Source organism: Passer domesticus, chromosome 3 (assembly GCF_036417665.1).
Source record: "Passer domesticus isolate bPasDom1 chromosome 3, bPasDom1.hap1, whole genome shotgun sequence".
NCBI classification, from domain to species: Eukaryota; Metazoa; Chordata; class Aves; order Passeriformes; family Passeridae; genus Passer; species Passer domesticus.
Genome location: NC_087476.1, coordinates 1,964,597 through 1,990,017, shown reverse-complemented (window position 1 = coordinate 1,990,017; position 25,421 = coordinate 1,964,597). Strand labels below are relative to the sequence as shown.

The window sequence follows — 25,421 nt, the reverse complement described above, 5'->3', positions numbered from 1 at the left end:
TGGGATTTGGGAATGACGGATTGGGGGATGCGGGATTGGGATTGGGGAGTGTGGGATTGGGGAATGCGGGATTGGGGGATCTGGGATTTGGAGATCCGGGATTGGGGGATTTGGGATTGGGGGATCCGGGATTGGGGGATTTGGGATTGGGGGATCCGGGATTCAGGACCCCGTCCCAGGGCGCGGAAGGTTCCAGAAGGCGGGCGCCCGGCAGCGAGCGCTTCCCCAGGCGGCGCGAGAGCGCGGCGGCCATGGCTGCGGACAGACGGACACGCGGATGGACGGACAGACAGACACACGGACGGACTGGGGGGACAGACGGACAGAGGGACTGGGGGGACAGACGGACAGAGGGACTGGGAGGGACAGACGGACAGAGGGACACCAGGCAGGGAATGTCCCGGGATAAGGGGGGGACACGGACACCGGGCAGGGAATGTCCCGGGATAAGGGGGGGACACGGACACCGGGATAAGGGAATGTCCCGGGATAAGGGGGGACAGACACCGGGATAAGGGAATGTCCCGGGATAAGGGGACAGACACCGGGATAAGGCAGAACCCGGCTCGGCAGACCCGGCTGCCCCCAGTCCGGTCCCCGCTCGCCTCGGGCTGTTTTGGATCGCTCCGGTTCCTGATTCCCGATTCCCGGTCCCGATTCCCGATTCCCGGTCCCGATTCCCGATTCCCGGTTCCCGATTCCCGGTCCCGGGTCGGAACCGCCGCTCCCGCGCGCGGGGTTTTCTTATTTATTAATTAATTTTTTTCCCCTTTCCCCCCCTGCCCCGCTGAGCCGGGAGGGGAAGGAGGAGGAAGAAGAAGGAGAATGAGGGGAGGAAGGCGAGGCCGGGCCATGAGCTCCACTCACCGCGGAGCCCGCGCCGAGCCGGGCCGGGCCGGGCCGGGCCGGGTTAAAGCTCCGGGGCCGGGTTCAAGCTCCCGGGGCCGGGTTCAAGCTGCCGGGGCCGGGTTCAAGCTGCCGGGGCCGGGTTCAAGCCCCCGGGGCCGGGCTGCTGTAAACAACCGCTCCCCTCACGCTCGGCCCCTTCCCGCGCACTGGCTCCGCCGCCGCCTCTCCGTGCACCGGCCCCGGCCCGGCCCGGCCCGGGGTGCCCGCGGGTGAGGGGGAGCTGCGGGCCTCGCTCTGCCCTCGGTCTGTTCTCCCCTCACTCTCTTCTCCCCTCAGTCTCCCTTCGTTCCCTTCTCCCCTCACTCTGCCCTCACTCTCTTCTCCCCTCACTCTGCCCTCGTTCCATTCTCCCCTCATTCCCCTCACTCTCCCCTCGTTCCCTTCTCCCCTCGCTCTGCCCTCACTGTCCCCTCACTCTCTTCTCCCCTCACTCTGCCCTCGTTCCCTTCTCCCCTCACTCTGCCCTCACTCTGCCCTCACTCTGCCCTCACTCTCCCCTCACTCTGCCCTCACTCTGCCCTCACTCTCCCCTCACTCTGCCCTCACTCTCCCCTCACTCTCCCCTCACTCTGCCCTCACTCTGCCCTCACTCTCCCCTCACTCTCCCCTCACTCTCCCCTCACTCTCCCCTCACTCTGCCCTCACTCTCCCCTCACTCTCCCCTCACTCTGCCCTCACTCTGCCCTCACTCTGCCCTCACTCTGCCCTCACTCTCCCCTCACTCTGCCCTCACTCTCCCCTCACTCTCCCCTCACTCTGCCCTCACTCTCCCCTCACTCTGCCCTCACTCTCCCCTCACTCTGCCCTCACTCTGCCCTCACTCTGCCCTCACTCTCCCCTCACTCTGCCCTCACTCTGCCCTCACTCTCCCCTCACTCTGCCCTCACTCTCCCCTCACTCTCCCCTCACTCTGCCCTCACTCTGCCCTCACTCTCCCCTCACTCTCCCCTCACTCTCCCCTCACTCTGCCCTCACTCTGCCCTCACTCTCCCCTCACTCTCCCCTCACTCTGCCCTCACTCTGCCCTCACTCTGCCCTCACTCTCCCCTCACTCTGCCCTCACTCTCCCCTCACTCTGCCCTCACTCTGCCCTCACTCTGCCCTCACTCTGCCCTCACTCTCCCCTCACTCTCCCCTCACTCTCCCCTCACTCTGCCCTCACTCTGCCCTCACTCTCCCCTCACTCTCCCCTCACTCTCCCCTCACTCTCCCCTCACTCTGCCCTCACTCTCCCCTCACTCTCCCCTCACTCTCCCCTCACTCTCCCCTCACTCTGCCCTCACTCTGCCCTCACTCTGCCCTCACTCTCCCCTCACTCTGCCCTCACTCTCCCCTCACTCTCCCCTCACTCTGCCCTCACTCTGCCCTCACTCTCCCCTCACTCTGCCCTCACTCTCCCCTCACTCTCCCCTCACTCTGCCCTCACTCTGCCCTCACTCTCCCCTCACTCTCCCCTCACTCTCCCCTCACTCTGCCCTCACTCTCCCCTCACTCTGCCCTCACTCTCCCCTCACTCTCCCCTCATTCCATTTTCCCCTCAACTCTCCCCTCACTCTCACTCTCCCCTCACTCTCCCCTCACTCTCCCCTCACTCTCCCCTCACTCTGCCCTCACTCTCCCCTCACTCTCCCCTCATTCCATTTTCCCCTCAACTCTCCCCTCATTCCCTTCTCCCCTCACTCTCCCCTCTATCTCTTCTCCCCTCACTCTCCCCTCACTCGGCCCTCATTCCCTTCTCCCCTCACTCTGCCCTCACTCTGCCCTCGGTCTCTTCTCCCCTGTCTCTCCCCTCACTTTCCCCTCATTCTCCCCCTGCTTCTCTTCGCTCGTTCTCCCCTCACTCTCCCCTCTTTCCTCCCTCTCCCCTCATTCTCTCCCCCTGCTTCTCCTCCCGGTTCTCCCCTCACTCTCCCCCTGCTCTCCCCTCGTTCGCCCCGTTTCTCCTCCCGGTTCTCCCCTCGTTCTCCCCCTGCTTTTCCCCTGTTTATCCTCCCGGTTCTCCCCTTGTCCTCCCTTCACTCTCCCCTCGTTCTCCCCCTGATTCTCCCCTCACTCTCCCCTCTTTCTCCCCCCGTTCTCACCATGTTTCTCCTCCCGGTTCTCCCCTCGTTCTCGCCTCGTGCTCCCCTCGTTTCCCCTCTTTCTCCCCCTGCTTTCCCCTCATTCCCCCCCGCTTCTCTTCCCGGTTCTTCCCTCATTCTCCCCCTGCTTTTCCCCTGTTTATCCTCCCGGTTCTCCCCTCTTTCTCCCCCGGATCTCCCCTCACTCTCCCCTTGCTTTCCCCTCGTTTTCCCCCTGCTTTTCCCCTCCTCCCCCGGTTCTCCCCTCACTCTCCCCTCGTTTTCCCCCTGCTTTTCCCCTCATTCTCCCCCCGTTTTCCCCTGCTTTTCCCCTCTTTCTCCCCCAGTTCTCCCCTCACTTTCCCCTCATTTCCCCCCTGCTTTTCCCCTCATTCTCCCCTCACTCTCCCCCCGTTTTCCCCCGTTTCCCCTCCTGGTTCTCCCCTCACTCTCCCCCTGCTCTCCCCGTTTCTCCTCCCGGTTCTCCCCTCGTTCTCCCCCTGCTTTTCCCTGTTTATCCTCCCGGTTCTCCCCTTGTTCTCCCTTCACTCTGCCCTTGTTCTCCCCTCGTTCTCCCCCGGTTCTCCCCTCACTCTCCCCTCTTTCTCCCCCCGTTCTCACCATGTTTCTCCCCCGGTTCTCCCCTCACTCTCCCCTCATTTTCCCCTTGCTTTTCCCCCCTTTCTCCCCCGGTTCTCCCCTCACTCTCCCCTCATTTTCCCCTTGCTTTTCCCCCCTTTCTCCCCCACTTCTCCCCTCACTCTGCCCTCGTTTTCCCCCTGCTTTTCCCCTCGTTCTCCCCTCACTCTCCCCCCGTTTTTCCCCGTTTCCCCTGCTGGTTCTCCCCTCACTCTCCCCCTGCTCTCCCCTCGTTTTCCCCTGTTTCACCTCCCGGTTCTTCCCTCATTCTCCCCCTGCTTTTCGCCTGTTTCTCTCCCGGTTCTCCCCTCACTCTCCCCCCGTTTTCCCCCTCCTTTTCCCCGTTTCCCCTGCCGGTTCTCCCGCTGTTCACACCCAGGGCTCTCGGGCCGCTTTTCTGTCGCTTCCCGGGTTGCTTTCAGCTTTAAAAAGCTCGGGTTTAGCGCCGGTTTAACCCTCCGGGGCTTTCTGCCTGCGTGGGGCTGGGATTCCCCTCCACACCCATTCCCAAGGGGTTGGGATCTTCCTGCACCCCCTTCCCAAGGAATTTGGGTCCCTGTCACCCCATTCCCAAGGGATTGGGGTCCCTGTTGTTATGAATAAAAAGTTATCTATTTTTTTTTTTTTTAGGTTGCAGAGTTAAAAACAAGTCAAACCAGTGCCGTTAAATTAGTTTCATTGTTAAGAGTTCTTCTTCAATTACCCGTTAATGGCCGGTGATTAACCATTGTCCCCTGATGCTGGCCAGGGAGGGACACGGGACAGACCCAGCAGTGACATCAGAGCCGGTATGCAGCTGAGAAATGCACTGCGCCCCGAATTTTTACAGTTTTTACAGGAAAAACCCCTAAAATCACGAGCCAACGAGTGACCTGAGTGAGGTCTGAGGACGGGAGCGCAGTCCCGTACCTGCTTGGGTCCTTTTTGCTTCTCACCCCGACCTGAAAAGATGCTGATTGAAGAGACGCCCCGGGGTGCTGGACCAAAAGCAGGAATCTGCTGCTCTCCGTGAGGACGGAACCCCCAGCTCTGCCTGCAGACCAGGACAGAGCTGCACCATCCTCCTCCTCCTCCTCCTCCTCCTCCGTGCCACGCTGGGAGCAGCGGCGGCGATTCCTCCCCACCTGAGCTGATTCTTCTCAACAAAGGCATCAAAAGGAGAAAGATCTCCTGCCCGTTTATTTCACCTGTCACCCCCTTCTCGAGGAATTTGGGTCCCTGTCACCCCATTCCCAAGGATTTGGGATCTTCCTTCACCCCCTTCCCGAGGAACTGGGGTCCCTGTCACCCCTTTCCCAAGGATTTGGGGTCCCCATGATCCCATTCCCAAGGAATTGGGATCTTGCTGCAACCTATTCCCAAGGGATTGGGGTCCCTGTCACCCTTTTCCTTGAGATGGGGATCCTTGTGTACCCCATTCCCAAGGGATTGGGATCCTTGTCGCCCCTTTCCCAAGGATTTGGGGTCACTGTGATCCCATTCCCAAGGATTTGGGCTCCCCTTTCCCCCATTCCCAAGGATTTGGGCTCCCCTTTACCCCATTCCCAAGGATTTGGGCTCCCCCTTTATCCCATTCCCAAGGATTTGGGCTCCCCTTTCCCCCATTCCCAAGGATTTGGGCTCCCCTTTATCCCATTCCCAAGGATTTGGGCTCCCCCTTTATCCCATTCCCAAGGATTTGGGCTCCCCCTTTACCCCACTCCCAAGGATTTGGGCTCCCCCTTTACCCCATTCCCAGGATTTGGGCTCCCCCTTTACCCCATTCCCAAGGATTGGGGCTCCCCCTTTACCCCATTCCCAAGGATTTGGGCTCCCCCTTTACCCCATTCCCAAGTATTTGGGCTCCCCCTTTACCCCATTCCCAAGGATTTGGGCTCCCCCTTTACCCCATTCCCAAGGATTTGGGCTCCCCCTTTACCCCATTCCCAAGGATTTGGGCTCCCCCTTTACCCCATTCCCAAGGATTTGGGCTCCCCCTTTACCCCATTCCCAAGGACTCGGGCTCCTCCTTTACCCCATTCCCAAGGAATTGGGTTCCTCCTTTACCCCATTCCCAAGGATTTGGGCTCCCCCTTTACCCCATTCCCGAGGAGTTGGACATTTTACTACCATTGTCCAAGGTAAAATGCTGGGACAGGAAAGGATTTTCACCCAGTTGTGATACAAAACATCAAACAGATGCAATTTTCCAACAAAATATCTGTATTTATTAATTTTCTGAAATCAAATACCTCCTCCAATGCATCCAAGCAGGATCCAAAATCTTCTATTTCCACAATCAGTCTTAAATTTCCTCCCAAGCTCCTCAGGCTTGGTTTTTTCAGTCAACTCATTACGTGCTGAAATGAAAATTAAAATGAGAAGTGAGTTATTATGTATGCATAGGAGGTGCCTGTGAAATCCATCGCCTTGAGATCTCTCTCACCTTGGGAGGCAGCTGGTGCTGCTGCCACACCTGAGAAAAAATATTCCAAAACAGCAGGAGGGGCTGCCCCTCATCTTCCTCCATGATCTCCTCATGGTCATGGTCACCTCATGGTCGCCCCTCATCTTCCTCCATGATCTCCCCTCATGGCCACCCCTCCATGATCTCCCCTCATGTCAGCAATGATCCTGCCTCATGGCTGCCCCTCACAACCATGGAGGCTCCTCATGTCCACAATGATCTTCTCTCATCTTCCTCATGAGCTCCTCTCATGGACGCCCCTCATCTCCTCTATGACCTCCCCTGACAAACATGGACACTCCTCACCTCCATGATATCCCCTCACAGACATGGACACCCCTCATCTCCTCCTCCATGATCTCCCCTCATGGACACCTGTCCTCTCCTCCATGATCTCCCCTCATGGACACCCCTGATCTCCTCCATGATCTCCCCTCATGGACACCTGTCCTCTCCTCCATGATTTCCACTCACAGCTGCTCCTCACAAACATGAACACCCCTCATCTCCTCCATGGTTTCCCCTCATGGACACCCCTCATCTCCTCCATGATCTCCCCTCCCCTCATGGACACCCCTGATCTCCCCTCACAGACATGGACACCCCTGATCTCTCCCCCATGATCTCCTCCATGATCTCCCCTCATGGACACCCCTGACCTCCCCCATGATCTCCCCTCATGGACACCCCTGATCTCCTCCATGATCTCCCCTCATGGACACCCCTGACCTCCCCCATGACCTCCCCTCATGGACACCCCTGACCTCCCCCATGACCTCCCCTCATGGACACCCCTGACCTCTCCCCCATGATCTCCTTCATTATCTCCCCTCATGGACACCCCTCATCTCCTCCTTGGTCTCCCCTCATGGACACCCCTGATCTCCTCCATTATCTCCCCTCATGGACACCCCTGATCTCCCCCATTATCTCCCCTCACAGACACCCCTGATCTCTGCCCCACAATCTACTCCATGATCTCCCCTCCCCTCATGGACACCCCTCATCTCTCCCCCATGATCTCCCCTCATGGACACCCCTGATCTCCCCCATTATCTCCCCTCATGGACACCCCTGATCTCCTCCATGATCTCCCCTCAGGACACCCCTGATCTCCTCCATTATCTCCCCTCACAGACACCCCTGATCTCTGCCCCACAATCTACTCCATGATCTCCCCTCCCCTCATCTCTCCTCCATGATCTCCCCTCATGGACACCCCTGATCTCCTCCATGATCTCCCCTCAGGACACCCCACATCTCCTCCATGGTCTCCCCTCACAGCTGCTCCTCACAAACACAGACACCCCTCACCTCCATGATACCCCCTCATAAACATGGACACCCCTCATCTCCTCCATGATCTCCCCTCACAAACATGGACACCCCTCACAAACATGGACACCCCTCACCTCCATGATCCCCCCCCTCATCTCCTCCAAGATTCCCCCTCACAAACATGGACACCCCTCATCTCCTCCATGATCTCCCCTCACAAACATGGACACCCCTCATCTCCTCCATGATCTCCCCTCACAAACATGAACACCCCTGATCTCCTCCATGGTTTCCCCTCAGGACACCCCTGATCTCCTCCATTATCTCCCCTCATGGACACCCCTGTTCTCCCCCATGATCTCCTCCCCTCACAAACATGGACACCCTTCACCTCCATGATCCTCCCTCACAAACATGGACACCCCTCACCTCCATGATCCCTCCTCTCATCTCCTCCAAGATCTTGCCTCACAAACACGGACACCCCTCATCTCCTCCATGATCTCCCCTCACAAACACGGACACCCCTCATCTCCTCCATGATCTCCCCTCACAAACATGGACACCCCTCATCTCCTCCATGATCTCCCCTCACAAACATGAACACCCCTGATCTCCTCCATGATCTCCCCTCACAAACATGGACATCCCTCATCTCCTCCATGATCTCCCCTCACAAACATGAACACCCCTGATCTCCTCCATGGTTTCCCCTCAGGACACCCCTGATCTCCTCCATTATCTCCCCTCATGGACACCCCTGATCTCCCCCATGATCTCCTCCCCTCACAAACACGGACACCCCTCATCTCCTCCTCCCTGGTCTCCCCTCACGGACACCCTGATCTCTCCCAGATCTCCTCCATGATCTCCCCTCACGGACACCCCGATCTCTCCCCGATCTCCTCCATGATCTCCCCTCACGGACACCCTGATCTGCCCCCGATCTCCTCCATGATCTCTCCCCGATCTCCTCCCTGGTCTCCCCTCACGGACACCCCGATCTCTCCCCGATCTCCTCCATGATCTCTCCCCGATCTCCTCCATGATCTCCCCTCACGGACACCCCGATCTCTCCCCGATCTCCTCCATGATCTCCCCTCACGGACACCCCGATCTCTCCCCGATCTCCTCCATGATCTCCCCTCACGGACACCCCCATCTCTCCCCGATCTCCCCTCTCTCCCTCTCCCTCCCGCCCGCCGTTCCAGCCGTGCCCCCCCGCACCCTCCCCCTCCCGCTCCCCCGGCAGTGGCGGGAACGGCGCGTGCCCTCCCCCCCCCCCGGGCTACGTGCCGCTCCCCACGAGGCGCCGCGCGCCCCCCGCCCGCGGGGGGAGGCGGGGCGGCACTGGCCAATGGCGGCGGGTGGCGCCGCGCGGCCGGCCAATGGCGACGCGAGCTGCGGGTAACGTCATGGACTCCCAATCGCGGGCGCGTGTGGCGTCAGAGGGGGTGGGGCTTCTGCCGCTTTAAGAGCCGCGTCTCCCGCCGGAGCCGCCTCAGTTCTTCGGAGCTCTCGACTCCGTCACGTCTTTCCTTCTTCACAGGCCTCGGCTCCGCAGCGGCTTCAGTTCTTCGGAACTCTCTGCTCCGCAGCGGCCTCAGTTCTTTAGAGCCCTCGGTTCTTCCTGGCCGCGGTTCCTCAGCTCCCTGGTCCCTCAGCGGCCTCAAGTTCTTCAGAGCCCTCGGTTCTTCCTGACCGCGGTTCCTCAGCGCCCTTGGTCCCTCAGCGGCCCCAGCCCTTCAGAGCCCTCGGTTCTTTCCTGGCCGCGGTTCCTCAGCGCCCTCAGCGGTCTCGATTTTGAACTGCACGCGGTTTTTCCCTGGCCGCGGTTTTTCCCTGGCCGCGGTTCTTTACCGCCCTTGACCCTTCAGCGGCCTCAGGCCCTCGGAGCCCGCGGTTCTTCCCCGCCCTCAGTGCCCCAGAGCCCCCGGTCCCTCAGGGCTTTTGCCCCCTTCAGTCCCTGGGTGCCTTCAGCCCCCTCATCCTTTCAGCATTTTTAACCCTTTCAGCCTTTTCAGCCCCTCAGCCTTTCAGCATTTTCAGCCCCTCAGCCTTTCAGCATTTTCAGCCCCTCATCCTTTCAGCCCCTCATCCTTTCAGCATTTTCAGCCCCTCATCCTTTCAGCCCCTCATCCTTTCAGCATTTTTAGCCCCTCATCCTTTCAGCATTTTTAACCTCCTCAGCCTTTCAGCCGCCTCATTTCATTTTCAGCCTTTCAGCATTTTCAGCCCCTCATCCTTTCAGCATTTTCAGCATTTTCAGCCCCTCATCCTTTCAGCCCCTCAGCCTTTCAGCATTTTCAGCCCCTCATCCTTTCAGCATTTTCAGCCCCTCAGCCTTTCAGCATTTTCAGCCCCCTCAGTCTCTCAGCCCCTCAATGCCTCCATTTCCTAATTCCCCTCGATCCCCTGAGCCCTTCCTTCATTCCCTTATCCCCTTCATTCCCTCATCCCCCTCATTATTCCCCTCATCCCCCTTTCATTCCCTTAATTCCCTGATTCCCCTCATCCCGCTCAGTTCCTTCATTTTCTTCATTCCCTTATTCCCCTTATCCTGCTCCATCCTTTTATTCCCTCAGTTCCCTCAGCCCTTCAATCCTGTTATTCCCTTCTTTCCCTCATCCCCCAATTCCCCTCATCCCCTAATTTCCCCCGTCCCCTAATACCCCATTCCCCTCATTCCCCTCATCCCCTACTTCCCCTCATCCCAATTTCCTAATTTCCCTCATTCCCTCATTTCCCAATCCCCCTCATTCCCTCCATCCCGATTCCCCATCCCCTAGTTCCCCTCATTCCCTAATTTCCCTTATTCCCTAATTTCCATAAATCCCCTCATTCCCCTCATCCCCCAATTCCCTTCATTCCATCAGTCCCTAATTCCCCATATCCCCTAATTTCCCTCATCCCAATTCCCTAATTCCCCAATTTCCCTAATTCCCTAATGTCCACAAACGTCCTCATTCCCCTCACCCCCCAATTCCCCACATCCCAATTCCCTAATTCCCCTCATTCCCTCTTTCCATTTTTCCCTAATTTCCCTCATCCCCTAATTCCCCTCATTCCCCAATTCCCCCATTCCATTATTCCCTCATCCCCCAATTCCCCTCATTCCCTAATTTCCTTCGTTCCCTCATCCTGATTCCGCAAATTCCCCAAATTCCCCAAATTCCCTAATTCCCCTCATCCCAATTCCCTCATTCCCCTCATTCCCCCCTTCTCCTCATCCCCTAACTCCCAAATCCCCTAATTTCCCTATTTACCCAAATTCCCTTCTTTCCCTCATCCCAATTCCCTAATTTCCCCTCATCCCTTAATTCCCCAAATTCCCTATTTCCCCTCATTCCCTAATTTCCCTATTTCACCCCCTAATTCCCACCATTCCTTATTTCTCTTCATTCCCAAATTCCCCTCATGTGTTTTTCCCTAATTCCCCTCATCCCCAATTCCCCTCATCCCCAATTCCCCTCATCCCATTATTCCCTGGTCCCCCCATTCCCTAATTACCCAAATTCCCTAATTACCCAAATTCCCCAATTTCCCAAATTCCCTAATTTCCCAAATTCCCTAATTCCCCTCATCCCCTCTTTCCAGTTTTCCCTAATTCCCCATTTCCCTCATTCCCTTCATCCCCATTCCCCGCATTCCCAAATTTCCCTATTTCCTCAAATTCCCCTCATCCCCAAATTCCCTCTTCCCAATTCCCTCATTCCCCTCATCCCAATTCCCCCTTTTCCCTCATTTCCTAATTCCCTTCACCCCCTAATTCCCCTCATTCCCAAATTCCCTAATTTCCCTCATCCCCCATTTCCCCCATCCTCCAATTTCCCTCATTCCATAATTCCCTATTTCCCCCAATTCCCCTCATCCCATTATTCCCTGATCCCCTCATTCCCTAATTCCCCAAATTCCCTAATTTCCCTCATCCCAATTCCCTCATTCCCTAATTTCCCTATTTCCCCTAATTCCCCTCATCCCCAAATTCCCTTCTTTCCCTCATCCCAGTTCCCTAATTCCCCTCATTCCCTCTTTCCAGTTTTCCCTAATTCCCCATTCCCTCATCCCCCAATTCCCCTCATTCCCTCATTCCCTACGTTCCCTCATCCTGATTCCGCAAATTCCCCAATTCCCCAAATTCCCTAATCTCCCCAGTTCCCCTCATTCCCTAATTAATCGCATCCCAATTTCCGTCATCCACTTCATTCCCTAATTGATCTCATCCCAATTCCTTGATTCCCCTCACCCCCTAATTCCCCTCATTCCCCTCATCCCAATTCCCTCATTCCCCTAATTTCCCTCATTCCCAAATTCCCCTCATTCCCTCATTCCCTCATCCCGATTCCGCAATTTCCCTCATTCCCCTCCTTCCCTAATGAATCTCATCCCAATTTCCTAATTTCCCTCATCCCCTTCACTCCCTCATCCCCAAATTCCCCTCATCCCAATTTTCCCTCATCCCCTGATCCCCCTCATTCCCTCATTCCCTAATTCCCAAATTTCCCAATTTCCCTCATCCCCTAACTCCCAAATTCCCCAAATCCCCTCATTTCCCCTCATTCCCTAATTCCCCTATTTCCCCAAATTCCCCTCATCCCCAAATTCCCTTCTTTCCCTCACCCCAATTCCCTCATTTCCCTCCTTCCCTAATTTCCCTCCTTCCCTAATTGCCATCATTCCCCTCATTCCCCTAATTCCCCCATCCCCTAATTCCCAAATTCCCCTAATTTCCCTCATTCCCAAATTCCCCTGATCCCAATTCCCTCATTCTCCCAATTCCCATATTTCCCAATTCCCTCATTCCCTAATTCCCTCATTCCCTCATCCCGATTCCGCAATTTCCCTCATTCCCCTCCTTCCCTAATTAATCTCATCCCAATTTCCTAATTCCCCTCATCCCCTTCACTCCCTCATTCCCAAATTCCCCTCATCCCAATTCCCTCATCCCCTCATTCCCCTCATTCCCAAATTTCCCAATTTCCCTCATCCCCTAACTCCCAAATTCCCCAAACCCCCTCATTTCCCCTCATTCCCTGATTTCCCTATTTCCCCAAGTTCCCCTCATCCCAAATTCCCCAAATTCCCTTCTTTCCCTCACCCCAATTCCCTCATTCCCCTCATCCCCTAATTCCCAAATTCCCCAATTCCCCTCATTCCCTAATTCCCTCATTCCCTCATCCCGATTCCGCAATTTCCCTCATTCCCCTCCTTCCCTAATTAATCTGATCCCAATTTCCTAATTTCCCTCATCCCCTTCACTCCCTGATCCCCAAATTCCCCTCATCCCAATTCCCTCATCCCCTCACCCCCTAATTCCCAAATTTCCCAATTTCCCTCATCCCCTAACTCCCGAATCCCCTCATTTCCCCTCATTCCCTAATTTCCCTATTTCCCCAAATTCCCCTCATCCCCAAATTCCCCAAATCCCCAAATCCCCTCATTTCTCCTCATTCCCTAATTTCCCTATTTCCCCAAATTCCCTTCTTTCCCTCATCCCAATTCCCTCATTTCCCCATCCCCTAATTCCCAAGTTCCCCTAATTTCCCTCATTCCCAAATTCCCCTGATCCCAATTCCCCTCATTCTCCCAATTCCCCTCATCCCCTCATTCCCAAATTTCCCAATTTCCCTCATCCCCTAACTCCCAAATCCCCAAATCCCCTTCTTTCCCTCATTCCCAAATTCCCCTCATCCCAGTTCCCTCATTCCTCTCATTCCCTGTTTCCACTTTTCCCTAATGCCCCATTCCCTCATCCCCCAATTCCCTCATTCCCTCATCCCCCAATTCCCCTCATTCCCAAATTCCCCAATTCCCCTCATTCCCTAATTCCCGAATTCCCCTCATTCCCAAATTCCCCAATTCCCCTCATTCCCTAATTCCCGAATTCCCCTCATTCCCAAATTCCCCAATTCCCCTCATTCCCTAATTCCCGAATTCCCCTCATTCCCAAATTCCCCAATTCCCCTCATTCCCTAATTCCCGAATTCCCCTCATTCCCTAATTCCCCAAATCCCCTCATTTCCCCTCATTCCCTAATTTCCCGATTTCCCCAAATTCCCCAAATTCCCTCATTCCCCTGATTCCCAAATTCCCCTAATCCCCATTCCCTCACCCCCTAATTCCCTCATTCCCAATTTCCCTCATCCCCTAACTCCCAAATCCACAAATCCCCTCATTCCCTAATTTCCCCATTTCCCCAAATTCCCCAAATTCCCTCACCCCAATTCCCTCATTCCCAAATTCCCCAAATCCCCCAATCCCCAATTCCCCTCTTTCCCTAATTCCCTTCATTATTTCCATTTATTATTTTTATTCTTCTTCATTCTTTGTTATTTATTATTTCTTATTATTTATCTATTATTTATTATTTATTTATTTATTTCTATTATTTTTATTAATTCTGTTATTTATTATTTATTATTTATTTATTATTTATTATTATTTATTATTATTTATTATTAATTATTTATTATTTATTATAATTTATCTATTTTTATTTATTTATTTATTTCTATTATTTTTATTCATTCTTTGTTATTTATTATTTATTATTAATGATTTATTATTATTCATTATTTATTATTTATTTCTATTATTTTTTAATTTATTTATTTTTATTATTCATTATTTATTATTTATTTCTATTATTTTTAATTTATTTATTTTTATTATTCATTATTTATTATTTATTTAAATTTTCTTTTAATATTTGGCTGTATTTTAATTCATTCTTTTATTTATTATTTTCTATTTATTTAATTTTAATTTATTCTTGATCGATATTTGAATGATTTTATTTTATCTTTTGTACTATATTTATTTTATATTTTATTTATTCGTATTTTAATTTATTCTTATTTATTGTTTTTATATTCATTTAAATGTAATTTTAATTTTTATTTATTAGTATTTTAATTAATTATTTCTATTTATTTTTATATTAATTTAAATTTTAATTTATTTTATTTATTGGTATTTTAATTCATTCTTTTATTTATTCTTTTGTAGTTATTTAATTTTAATTTATTATTGATCAGTATTGGAATTATCTTATATTTTATATTTTATATTTCTTTTATAATAATTTTTATTTATTTGTATTTAAATTTATTATTATTTATTATTTTTATATTCATTTTAATTTAATTTTTATTTATTAGTATTTTAATTAATTATTTCTATTTATTTTTATGTTAATTTAAGTTTTTATTTTATTTATTTCTATTTTAATTCATTATTTATTATTTTGTATTTATTTAATTTTAATTTTTGATCAGTATTTGAATTAATGATTTTATTTTTTATATTATATTTATTTTCTATTAATTTTTATTTATTCGTATTTAAATTAATTATTTTTATTTATTATTTTTATATTCATTTAAATTTAATTTTATTTTTATTTGTAATTTAATTATTTTTATTTATTTGTATAGCAATTTAAATTTTAATTTATTTTATTTATTCCTATTTTAATTTTTATTTATTAATATTTTAATTAATTTTTACTTATTTTATATTAATATCAATTTCATTTTTTAAAACAATTTTTATATTAATTATAAATTTCTATTAAAATTTTATTGATCAGTATTTTAATTAAATTTTTTATTAGGTTTATATTTATTTAGATTTTATTTTCTTATTAGTACTTTATTAATTTATAGATTTTTCTATTTTTATTTAATTTTATTTATTCATTTATTACATACTAGTATAATTATTTATTTATTTATTTTATGGCATTATTAATTTCTTGTTAATTAGTATTTAAATCCGTAATTTAATTTATTTTAATGCTGCTTGTCAGTATTTCAAATTACAATTTTATTTCTATATTATTTTTATTTATTTATTTATTGCTATATTATTAAATATTAATTTCTTATTGCTATATTTATTACCATGATTTCATTATTTATTTTCCTTTCATTAATGAGATTCAATTTATTTCAGTGATTTTATTGATTATTATTTATTTCTTCTTTCTTTCTCTCTTATTTCTTATTTTATTTATTCCAATGTTATTTATTATTATTGATTATCTTCTATTTGTATTTATTAATTAATATCTCTTGTTTTATAGTTAAAATCTTTATTTGTTCTATTTATTTATTCTATTTATTCTATTTATTCCCGGTATTTGGTTCTTGATTTTAATTCCTTTAATTTTATTAATTCTTATTGACTTCTTCCCTATTTATGATCTTATTTCTGTTTATTAATTGTTTATTAGCATTTTAAATTATAATTTTATTTATATAGTATTTATTTATTTATTTATTATATATTTATTGTTATATTATTTAATATTAATTTATTTTTGTTATATTTATTACCATTAATTTCATTATTTATTTTCCTTTTATTAATGATATTCAATTTATTTCAGTGATTTTATTTATTATTATTTATTTCTTCTTTCTTTCTTTCTTCCTTATATTTATTATTTTATTTATTCTGTTATTTATTATTATTTATGATCTTCTATTTGTATTTATTAATTAATATATCTTGTTTTATAATTAAAATATTTCTTTGTTCTATTTATTTACTCTATTTATTCCCAGTATTTGGTTCTTGATTTTAATTCCATTAATTTTATTAATTCTTATTGACTTCTTCCTTATTTATTATCTTATTTCTATTTATTAATTGTGAATTTAGTGTTTAGTAGCATTTTAAATTACAATTTTATTTATATAGTATTTATTTATTTATTTATTATATATTTATTGCTTTATTATTAAATATTAATTTCTTATTGCTATATTTATTACCATGATTTCATTATTTATTTTCCTTTTATTAATGAGATTCAATTTATTTCAGTGATTTTATTGATTATTATTTATTTCTTCTTTCTTTCTTTCTCTTATTTCTTATTTTATTTATTCCAATGTTATTTATTATTATTGATTATCTTCTATTTGTATTTATTAATTAATATCTCTTGTTTTATAGTTAAAATCTTTATTTGTTCTATTTATTTATTTATTCTATTTATTCCCGGTATTTGGTTCTTGATTTTAATTCCATTAATTTTATTAATTCTTATTGACTTCTTCCCTATTTATGATCTTATTTCTAGTTATTAATTGTTTATTAGCATTTTAAATTATAATTTTATTTATATAGTATTTATTTATTAATTATATATTTATTGTTATATTATTTAATATCAATTTATTATTGTTATATTTATTACCATTAATTTCATTAATTATTTTCCTTTTATTAATGTTATTAAATTTATTTTAATAATTTTATTTATTATTATTTTTTCTTATACCTTTCTTCCTTACATTTATTATTTATTATAATGTTATTTATTATTATTTGTTATCTTTTATTTTTATCTATTTATTAATATATTTTGTTTCATAATCAAAATATTTATTTGTTCTATTTATTCTATTTATTCCTAGTATTTGATCCTTTATTTTAATTCTATTAATTTTATTAATAATTTTTCCTTTTTTCCCATTTTCCCCATTTCTTTCTGAATTTTCCCTTTTCCCCCACTTTTCCCAATTCATTTCCTATTTTCCTCCATTGATTTCCAATTTTTTTCCTTTTTTCCCATTTTTTTCTATTTCCCACAATTTCTTTCCTCTTTTCTCCCATTTTTTTTCCGAATTTTCCCTTTCCCCCATTTTTTATTTTTTATTTTTCCCCAATTTATTTCTGATTTTTCCCCATTTCCCCATTGATTTCTGATTTTTTCCCATTTTATTCCCATTTTTCCAATTTTCCCCGATTTAGTTCCTATTTTTCCCATTATCATTTTCCCATTTTTCCTCTTTTCCCCATTTATTTCTGATTTTTTCTTTTTTCCCCTTTTTTCCATTTCCCCCATGTATTTCTCAATTTTTCCCATTTATTTCCGATTTTCACCTTTTTTCCTTTTTCCCCTTTTCCCCCAATTTATTTCCTATTTTTCCCATTTATTTCTGATTTTTTCTCTTTTTCCCCATTTTTTCCAATTTCCCCCCATTGATTTCTGAATTTTCCCATTTTATTCCCATTTTTTCCAATTTTCCTCAATTTAGTTCCTATTTTTCCCATTTATTTGTAATTTTCCCCATTTTATTCCCATTTTCCCCATTTATTTCTGATTTTTTCCCAATTTATTTCCTGTTTCCCCCAATTTATTTCCTATTTTTCCCATTTATTTTGGAATTTTCCCCATTTTTTCCTATTTCCCTCCATTTTTTTCCTATTTCCCCCCATTCATTTCTGAATTATTCCCTTTTTTCCTGTTTTTTTTCCATTTTCCCCAATTAATTTCCTATTTTTCCCATTTATTTCTGATTTTTTCTCTCTTTCCCCCATTTTTTTCATTTTCCCCAATTTATCCCCCATTTTCCCCCAATTAATTCTGATTTTTTCCCATTTTATTCCCATTTCCCCAATTTCCCCCCAGTTATTTCCGATTTTTTTTCCCATTTTTCCTCCTTTTCCCCATTTATTTCTGAATTTTCCCATTTTATTTCTGATTTTTTCCCTTTTCCCTCCAATTTCTTTCCTATTTTTTCCATTTATTTCTGATTTTCCCCAATTTATTTCCTATTTTTCTCCATTCATTTCTGGGGTTTTTTTCCTTTCCCCCCATTTTATTCCAATTTTCTCCCATTTTCCCCAATTTTTTCCCATTTCCCCCCATTTTTTTCTGATTTTTTCCCATTTTATTCCCATTTTTTCTAATTTTCCCCAATTTATTTCCTATTTTTTCCCATTTTTTCCTGCTTTCCCCATTTATTTCGGAATTTTTTTCCTTTTTTCCAATTTATTTCCTATTTCCCCATTTATTTCTGACTTTTCCCCTTTTTTCCCATTTTCCTCCTAATTTAGTTTCTATTTTTCCCATTTTTCCCTCTTTTTTCCCATTTATTTCTGAATTTTTCCTTTTTCGCCATTTTTTCACATTTTCCCTGATTTCCAAATTTTACTATTTTTTCCCCATTTTCCCCATTTATTTCTGAAGTTTTTCCTTTTTTCCCATTTCCCCCAATTTATTTCCTATTTTCCCCCATTTATTTCTGATTTTCCCCCTTTTCCCCCATTTTTTCCTTATTTATTTCTGAATTTTTCCAATTTATTTCCTACTTTCCCCATTTATTTCTGATTTTTCCCATTTTCCCAATTTTCCTCAATTTATTTCTTATTTTTGTCCATTTATTTCTGATTTTTTTCCCATTTTTTCCTCTTTTCCCCCATTTATTTCTGATTTTTTTCCTTTTTTCCAATTTTTTTCCAACTTCCTATTTTCCCCAATTTATTTCCTATTTTCCCCATTTCTTTCTGATTTTTCACTTTTCCATTTTTTTTCTTATTTTCCCGAATTTCTTTTTTATTTTTTCCTTTTTCCTCATTTTATTCCCATTTTTATCCATTTCCCCCAAATTATTTCTGAATTTTTCCTTTTTCCCCCATTTTTTCTCATTTTCCCCAATTTATTCCCCATTTCCCCCCATTTATTTCTGAATTTTTCCCCTTTATTCCCATTTTTTCTTATTTCCCCCAGTTATTTCTGGTTTTTTCTCATTTTTTCCTATTTCCTCCAATTTATTTATTATTTTCTCTCATTTATTTCTGAGTTTTCCCCCTTTTTCCCATTTTTCCAATTTTTCCCAATTTATTTCCTATTTTTCCCATTTATTTCCGATTTCTTCTCTTTTTTCACATTTTTTTTTTATTTTCCCCAATTTATTCCTGAATTTTCCCCCAATTAATTCTGAATTTTTCCCATTTTATTCCCATTTTTTCAGATTTTCCCTGATTTATTTCCTATTTTTCCCATTTGTTTCTGGATTTTCCCCCATTTTTCCAATTATTTCTAATTTTTCTCCATTTCCCCCCATTTTTCCCATTTTTTCCTTGTTTATTTCTGAATTTCCCTATTTTTTCCTGTTTTCCCAATTTATTTCCTATTTCCCCAATTATTTCTGATTTTTCACTTTTTTCCATTTCCCCGATTTATTTCCTATTTTTCCCATTTATTTCTCAGTTTTTCCCTTTTTTCCCCAATTTTTTCCAATTTTCCTCCATTTAGTTCCTATTTTTCCCATTTATTTCTGATTTTTTCCCTTTTTTCCTGTTTTTTTTTCCACTTATTTCTGAATTTTTCTCTTTTTTCCCCATTTTTTCCCATTTTCCCCATTTTCCCAATTTATTTCTGAATTTTCCCCCAATTAATTCTGATTTTTCCCATTTTATTCCCATTTTTTCCAATTTCCCCCAATTTATTTCTGATTTTTTCCCATTTTTTCTTCTTTTTTCCCCATTTATTTCTGAATTTTTCCCTTTCCCCCCATTTTTTCCCATTTTCCCCCATTTATTTCTGAATTTTTTTCTTTTTTCCCCATTTTCCCAATTTATTTCTGAGTTTTCCCCCAATTAATTCTGATTTTTTCCCCATTTATTTCTGAATTTTCCCCTTCCCCCCATTTTTCCCATTTATTTCTGATTTTTTCACATTTTTCCATTTTCTCCAATTTATTTCTGAATTTTTCATATTTTCCCCATTTTTTTCATTTCCCCCAATTTATTTCCTGTTTTCCCCATTTCTTTCTGAATTTTCCCCATTTCTTTCTGAGTTTTTTCCCTTTTCCCCCATTTTTCCCCAATTTATTTCCTATTTTCCCCATTTATTTTCGAATCTTTTCCCTTTTCCCCATTTTATTCCCATTTTTTCCCATTTCCCCCAATTTATTTCCAAATGTTCCCCATTTATTTCTGATTTTTCTCTCTTCCCCCCATTTTTCTATTTTTCCCCATTATTCCCATTATTCCCATTTATTTCTGATTTTTCCCTTTATCCCATTTTTCCCATTTTCCCCATTTATTTCCAAATTTCCCATTTTCCCATTTCCCTATTTATTTCCCTTTTCCCCATTTGTTTCTGATTTTTCCCATATTTTTCTGATTTTTTTCCATTTTTTCCTAATTTCCCCTTTTTTCCCCTTTTCCCCCCATTTTTTCCCCATTTTCCCCCATTTTTCCCAATTTCCCCCCATTTTTCCCCATTTTTCCCATTTCTCCCCATTTCCCCCCACTTTTTACCCATTTTCCCCCCATTTTTATCAATTTTTTCACATTTTCCCCTTTTTTCTCCATTTCCCCCCATTTCCCCCATTTTTTCCCTATTTTTGCATTTTTTCCATTTTTCCCAATTTTCCCCCATTTTTTCCTCATTTTCCCCCATTTTCCCCATTTTCCCCCATTTTTCCCTAATTCCCCCCATTTTTGCCCCATTTTTCCCCATTTTTTCACATTGTTTCCTGTTTTTCTTTTTTCTCCATTTTCCCCATTTTTTCCTGTTTTTTTTCCTGTTTTTTTCCATTTTTCCCCCATTTCCCCCATTTTTTCCCTATTTTTTCCATTTTTCCCATTTTCCCCATTTCCCTCATTTCCCCCATTTCTCCCCAATTTTCCCCCATTTTTTCCCAATTTTCCACATTTTTCTCCATTTTTTCACATTTTCCCCTTTTTTTCTCCATTTCCCCCCATTTTTCCCCATTTTTCCCCATTTCCCCCCCATTTCTGCCCCATTTCCCCCCATTTTTTCCTATTTCAGCCCCGGCCCCATTTGGGGTTCAGCCCCATTTTGGGTTTGGGGCTTTGTTCCCATTTGGGGTTTGGCCCCATTTGGGGTTCAGGGGAGCAGTCATGGCCCCATTTGGGGTTTGGGGTTCAGCCCCAATTAGGGTTCACGACTTTGGCACCATTTGGGGCTTGGGGTTCTGCTCTGGCCCCATTTGGGGTTCATCTCCATTTGGGGTTCAGGGGTTCAGCCCCATTTGGGGTTTCAGCCCCATTTGGGGTTCATCTCCATTTGGGGTTTGGCCCCAGCCCCATTTTGGGTTTGGGGCTTTGTTCCCATTTGGGGTTTGGCCCCATTTGGGGTTCAGGGGAGCAGTCATGGCCCCATTTGGGGTTTGGGGGTTCAGCCCCATTTGGGGTTCCAGGGTTCATCCCGTTTGCGGTTCAGCCCCATTAGGGGGGTTTCTCCCCATTTTGGGTTCAGCCCCATTTGGGGTTTGGGGGTTTAGCCCCATTTGGGGGTTCAGCCCCATTTGGGGGTTATCCCCATTTGGGGTTCAGCCCCATTTGGGGTTCGGGGGTTCAGCCCCATTTGGGGGGTTCAGCCCCATTTGGGGTTCAGCCCCATTTGGGGTTTATCCCCATTTGGGGTTCAGCCCCATTTGGGTTCAGCCCATTTGGGGTTCGGGGGTTCAGCCCACCCAGCCCCATGTGGGGTTGATCCCCCTTTGGGGTCCGTCCCCTTTGGGGTCGATCCCGTTGTGGTTCCGGCCCCGCGCCCATCCTGGCTCAGTCCCGCCGGTTCCCGGGAAATCGGGAACGGGAACGGGAACGGGACCTTCGGACCCGGGACACGGCAACGGGGCCGCCCCGATGGGAACGGGGCCGTCCTATAGGGAATGGGGTCAATCCAATGGGAATGGGGTCATTCCATAGGGAATGGGGTCATCCTATAGGGAATGGGGTCATCCCATAGGGAATGGGGTCATCCCATAGGGAATGGGGTCATTCCATAGGGAATGGGGTCATCCCATAGGGAATGGGGCTGTCCCAATGGGAATGGGGTCATTCCATTGGGAACGGGGTCATTCCATAGGGAATGGGGTCATTCCATTGGGAATGGGGTCATCCCATAGGGAATGGGGTCATCCCATAGGGAATGGGGTCATCCCATAGGGAATGGGGCTGTCCCAATGGGAATGGGGTCATTCCATTGGGAACGGGGTCATTCCATAGGGAATGGGGTCATTCCATTGGGAATGGGGTCATCCCATAGGGAATGGGGTCATCCCATAGGGAATGGGGTCATCCTATAGGGAATGGGGTCATCCCATAGGGAATGGGGTCATCCCATAGGGAATGGGGTCATCCTATAGGGAATGGGGTCATCCCATAGGGAATGGGGTCATCCTATAGGGAATGGGGTCATTCCATTGGGAACGGGGTCATTCCATTGGGAATGGGGTCATCCTGTAGGGAATGGGGTCATCCTATAGGGAATGGGGTCATCCCATAGGGAATGGGGTCATCCCATAGGGAATGGGGTCATCCTATAGGGAATGGGGTCATTCCATTGGGAACGGGGTCATCCTATAGGGAATGGGGTCATCCTATAGGGAATGGGGTCATCCTATAGGGAATGGGGTCATCCTATAGGGAATGGGGTCATCCTATAGGGAATGGGGTCGTCCCAATGGGAATGGGGCCATCCCATGGGGAATGGAGCTGTCCTATAAGGAATGGGGTCATCTCACAGGGAACGGGGCCGTCCCCACAGGAATGGGGCCATCCCAAAGGGAATGGAGCCATCCTATAGGGAACGGGACCGTTCTATAGGGAACGGGGCCGTTCCATAGGGAATGGGGTCATCCTGACGGGAGTGGGGTCAATCCATAGAGAACGGGGCCGTCCCAATGGGAATGGGATTGTCCCACAGGGAACAGGGTCATCCCAATGGGAGTGGGATCAGGATGGGATTTGGGGTGGGATTGGGACGGGATGGGATTTGGGATTGGGAATAGGATTTGGGATTGGGATGGGGACAGGATTGGGATGGGATGGGATTGGGATTGGGATGGGGCTTGGAACTGGGGATGGGATTGGGATGGGATTTGGGATTGGGACAGGACAGGATTGGGATTTGGGATTGGAGATGGGATTGGGACAGGATTGGGATGGGATTTGGGATGGGGATAGGGTTGGGATTAGGATAGGACTGGGATTATGATGGGATTTGGGATTATGATGAGGACAGGATTGGGATTGGGATGGGGACGGGATTGGGATTGGATTTGGTATTGGGGATGTGATTGGGATTTGGGATGGGGATAGAATTGGGATTGGGATGGGATTTGGGATTGGGATGGGATTCCCACCGGGATCCCCCAAATCCACGCCCGTGTGAGGAAATCCCAAAATTCCCTCTCCTCCTCCCATCCAAGCCCCTTTCCCCAAAGTTTGGGATCTCCCATCCCAAAATTCCCTCCCGGCCGAGCCCGCTCTGCATTCCCGGGGATTTTTTAGGGTATTTGGGAATTCCCCCGGCCCCGTGACCCCCCTGCAGCCGGGATTGGCCTCGAAATCCCAAATAAACTCCGGGACTTCTTCCTGAATTCCCAAATTCCCGATGGGAATTCCCGTTCAGCAAATTGCCCCTCCCAAAAAGGGGATCCTGCACCCCAAAAAGGGAATTTTCACCCTCAAATCTGCACCCCAAAAAGGGATCTGGCACCCCAAAAATCGGCACCCAAAAAAGGGGATCTGCACCCAAAAACGGGACCTGGAACCCCAAAATCTGCGCCCCAAAAAGGAAACCCAGACACCCCAAAAATGTGGATCCTGCACCCCAAAATCTGAGCCCCAAAAAGGAGATTGGCATCCCGAAAAAAGGGGATCTGCACCCCTGAATCTGCACCCCAAAAACGGGATCTGCACCCCAAAAAGGGATCCGGCACCCCCAAAATCTGCACCCCAAAAATGGGTCGTGCACCCCAAAAAGGGGGAATTTTAACTTGCAATCCGCACCCCAAAAAAAGGGGATCCTGCACCCCAAAAATGCACCCAGCATCCCCAAAATTGCACCCCAAAATCTGCACCCCAAACAGGGATTCAGCACCCCAAAAAGGGACCTGGAACCACCAAAAATGGCACCCCAAAGCCAGACCCAGCATCCCCAAAAAGGGGGAATTGGCACCCCCAAATCTGCACCCCAAAAAGGCGATCTGGCACCCCAAAATTTGCACCCCAAAATCTGTACCCCAAAAGGGGATCCGGCACCCCAAAAAGGGACCTGGAACCCCAAAATCTGAGCCCCAAAAAGGGGATCTGCACCCCAAAATCGGCACCCCAAAATGGATCCTGCACCCCAAAAATGGGGAAGTTTCACCCTCGAATCTGCACCCCCAAATCTGCACCCCAAAAACCAGATCCGGCACCCCAAAAATGGGATCTGGCACCCCAAAATCTGTACCCCAAAAGGGGATCTGGCACCCCAAAAAAGGGGAATTTTTACTCTCAAATCGGCACCCCAAAAAAAGAGGATCCTGCACCCCAAAAGGAAACCCAGGCACCCCCACAAAGGGGATCCTGCACCCCAAAAATGCACCCAGCATCCCCAAAATTGGCACCCCAAAATCTGTACCACAAAAGGGATCCGGCACCCCAAAAATGAGACCTGGAACCCCAAATCTGCACCCACAAAAAAAGCCCAGGTACCCCCAAAGAAGGGGATCCCGCACCCCAAAAAAAGGAATTTTCACCCTCAAATCTGCACCCCATAAAGGGACCTGGCACCCCTAAAATCGGCACCCCAAAAATGGATCCTGCACCCCAAAAATGGGGAATTTTAACTCGCAATCGGCACCCCAAAAAAGGGGATCCTGCACCCCAAAAATGGAATTTTCACCCTCAAATCTGCACCCCATAAAGGGATCTGGCACCCCCAAATCTGCACCCCCAGTTCTGAACCCAAAAACCAGATCTGGCACCCCAAAATCTGTACCCCAAAAGGGGATCTGGCACCCCAAAAAAGGGATCTGCACCCCCAAAAAGGGGAATTTTCACTCTCAAATTGGCACCCCAAAAAAAGAGGATCCTGCACCCCAAAAGGAAACCCAGGCACCCCCACAAAGGGGATCCGGCACCCCAAAAAGGGGGAATTGTCACCCCCAAATCTGCACCCCAAAAAGGGGATCTTGCACCCCAAAATCTGCACCCCAAAATCTGTACCCCAAATGGGGATCCGGCACCCCAAAAAGGGGACCTGGAACCCCCAAAATCGGCCCCCCAAAAAGGGGATCTGGCACCCCTAAAATCGGCACCCCAAAACCAGATCCTGCACCCCAAACACGCACCCAGCATCCCCAAAATTGGCACCCCAAAATCTGTACCCCAAAAGGGGATCTGGCACCCCAAAAAGGGACCTGGAACCCCAAATCTGCACCCCAAAAAGGAGATCGGCACCCAAAAAAGGGGAATTTTCACCACCAAAATCGGCACCCCTAAAGGGGATCTGCACCCCAAAAATCGGCACCCCAAAAATTGGC

General features: G+C 46.3%; 1 long non-coding RNA gene across 1 annotated transcript in view; it reads right to left on the bottom strand.

The window, feature by feature from the left end:
- LOC135295793 (uncharacterized) overlaps positions 1 to 7,930 on the bottom strand; it is a 69,296-nt gene extending 61,366 nt beyond the window's left edge. Inside the window, exons 1-4 of the long non-coding RNA XR_010357847.1 lie at positions 6,831 to 7,930; positions 6,500 to 6,612; positions 5,840 to 6,429; positions 4,550 to 4,641 (exon numbers count right to left, since the gene is read on the bottom strand). This is a non-coding gene — a long non-coding RNA (uncharacterized LOC135295793). The remainder of the gene's footprint in view (positions 1 to 4,549; positions 4,642 to 5,839; positions 6,430 to 6,499; positions 6,613 to 6,830) is intronic.
- Between the last annotated feature and the right edge of the window lie 17,491 nt (positions 7,931 to 25,421).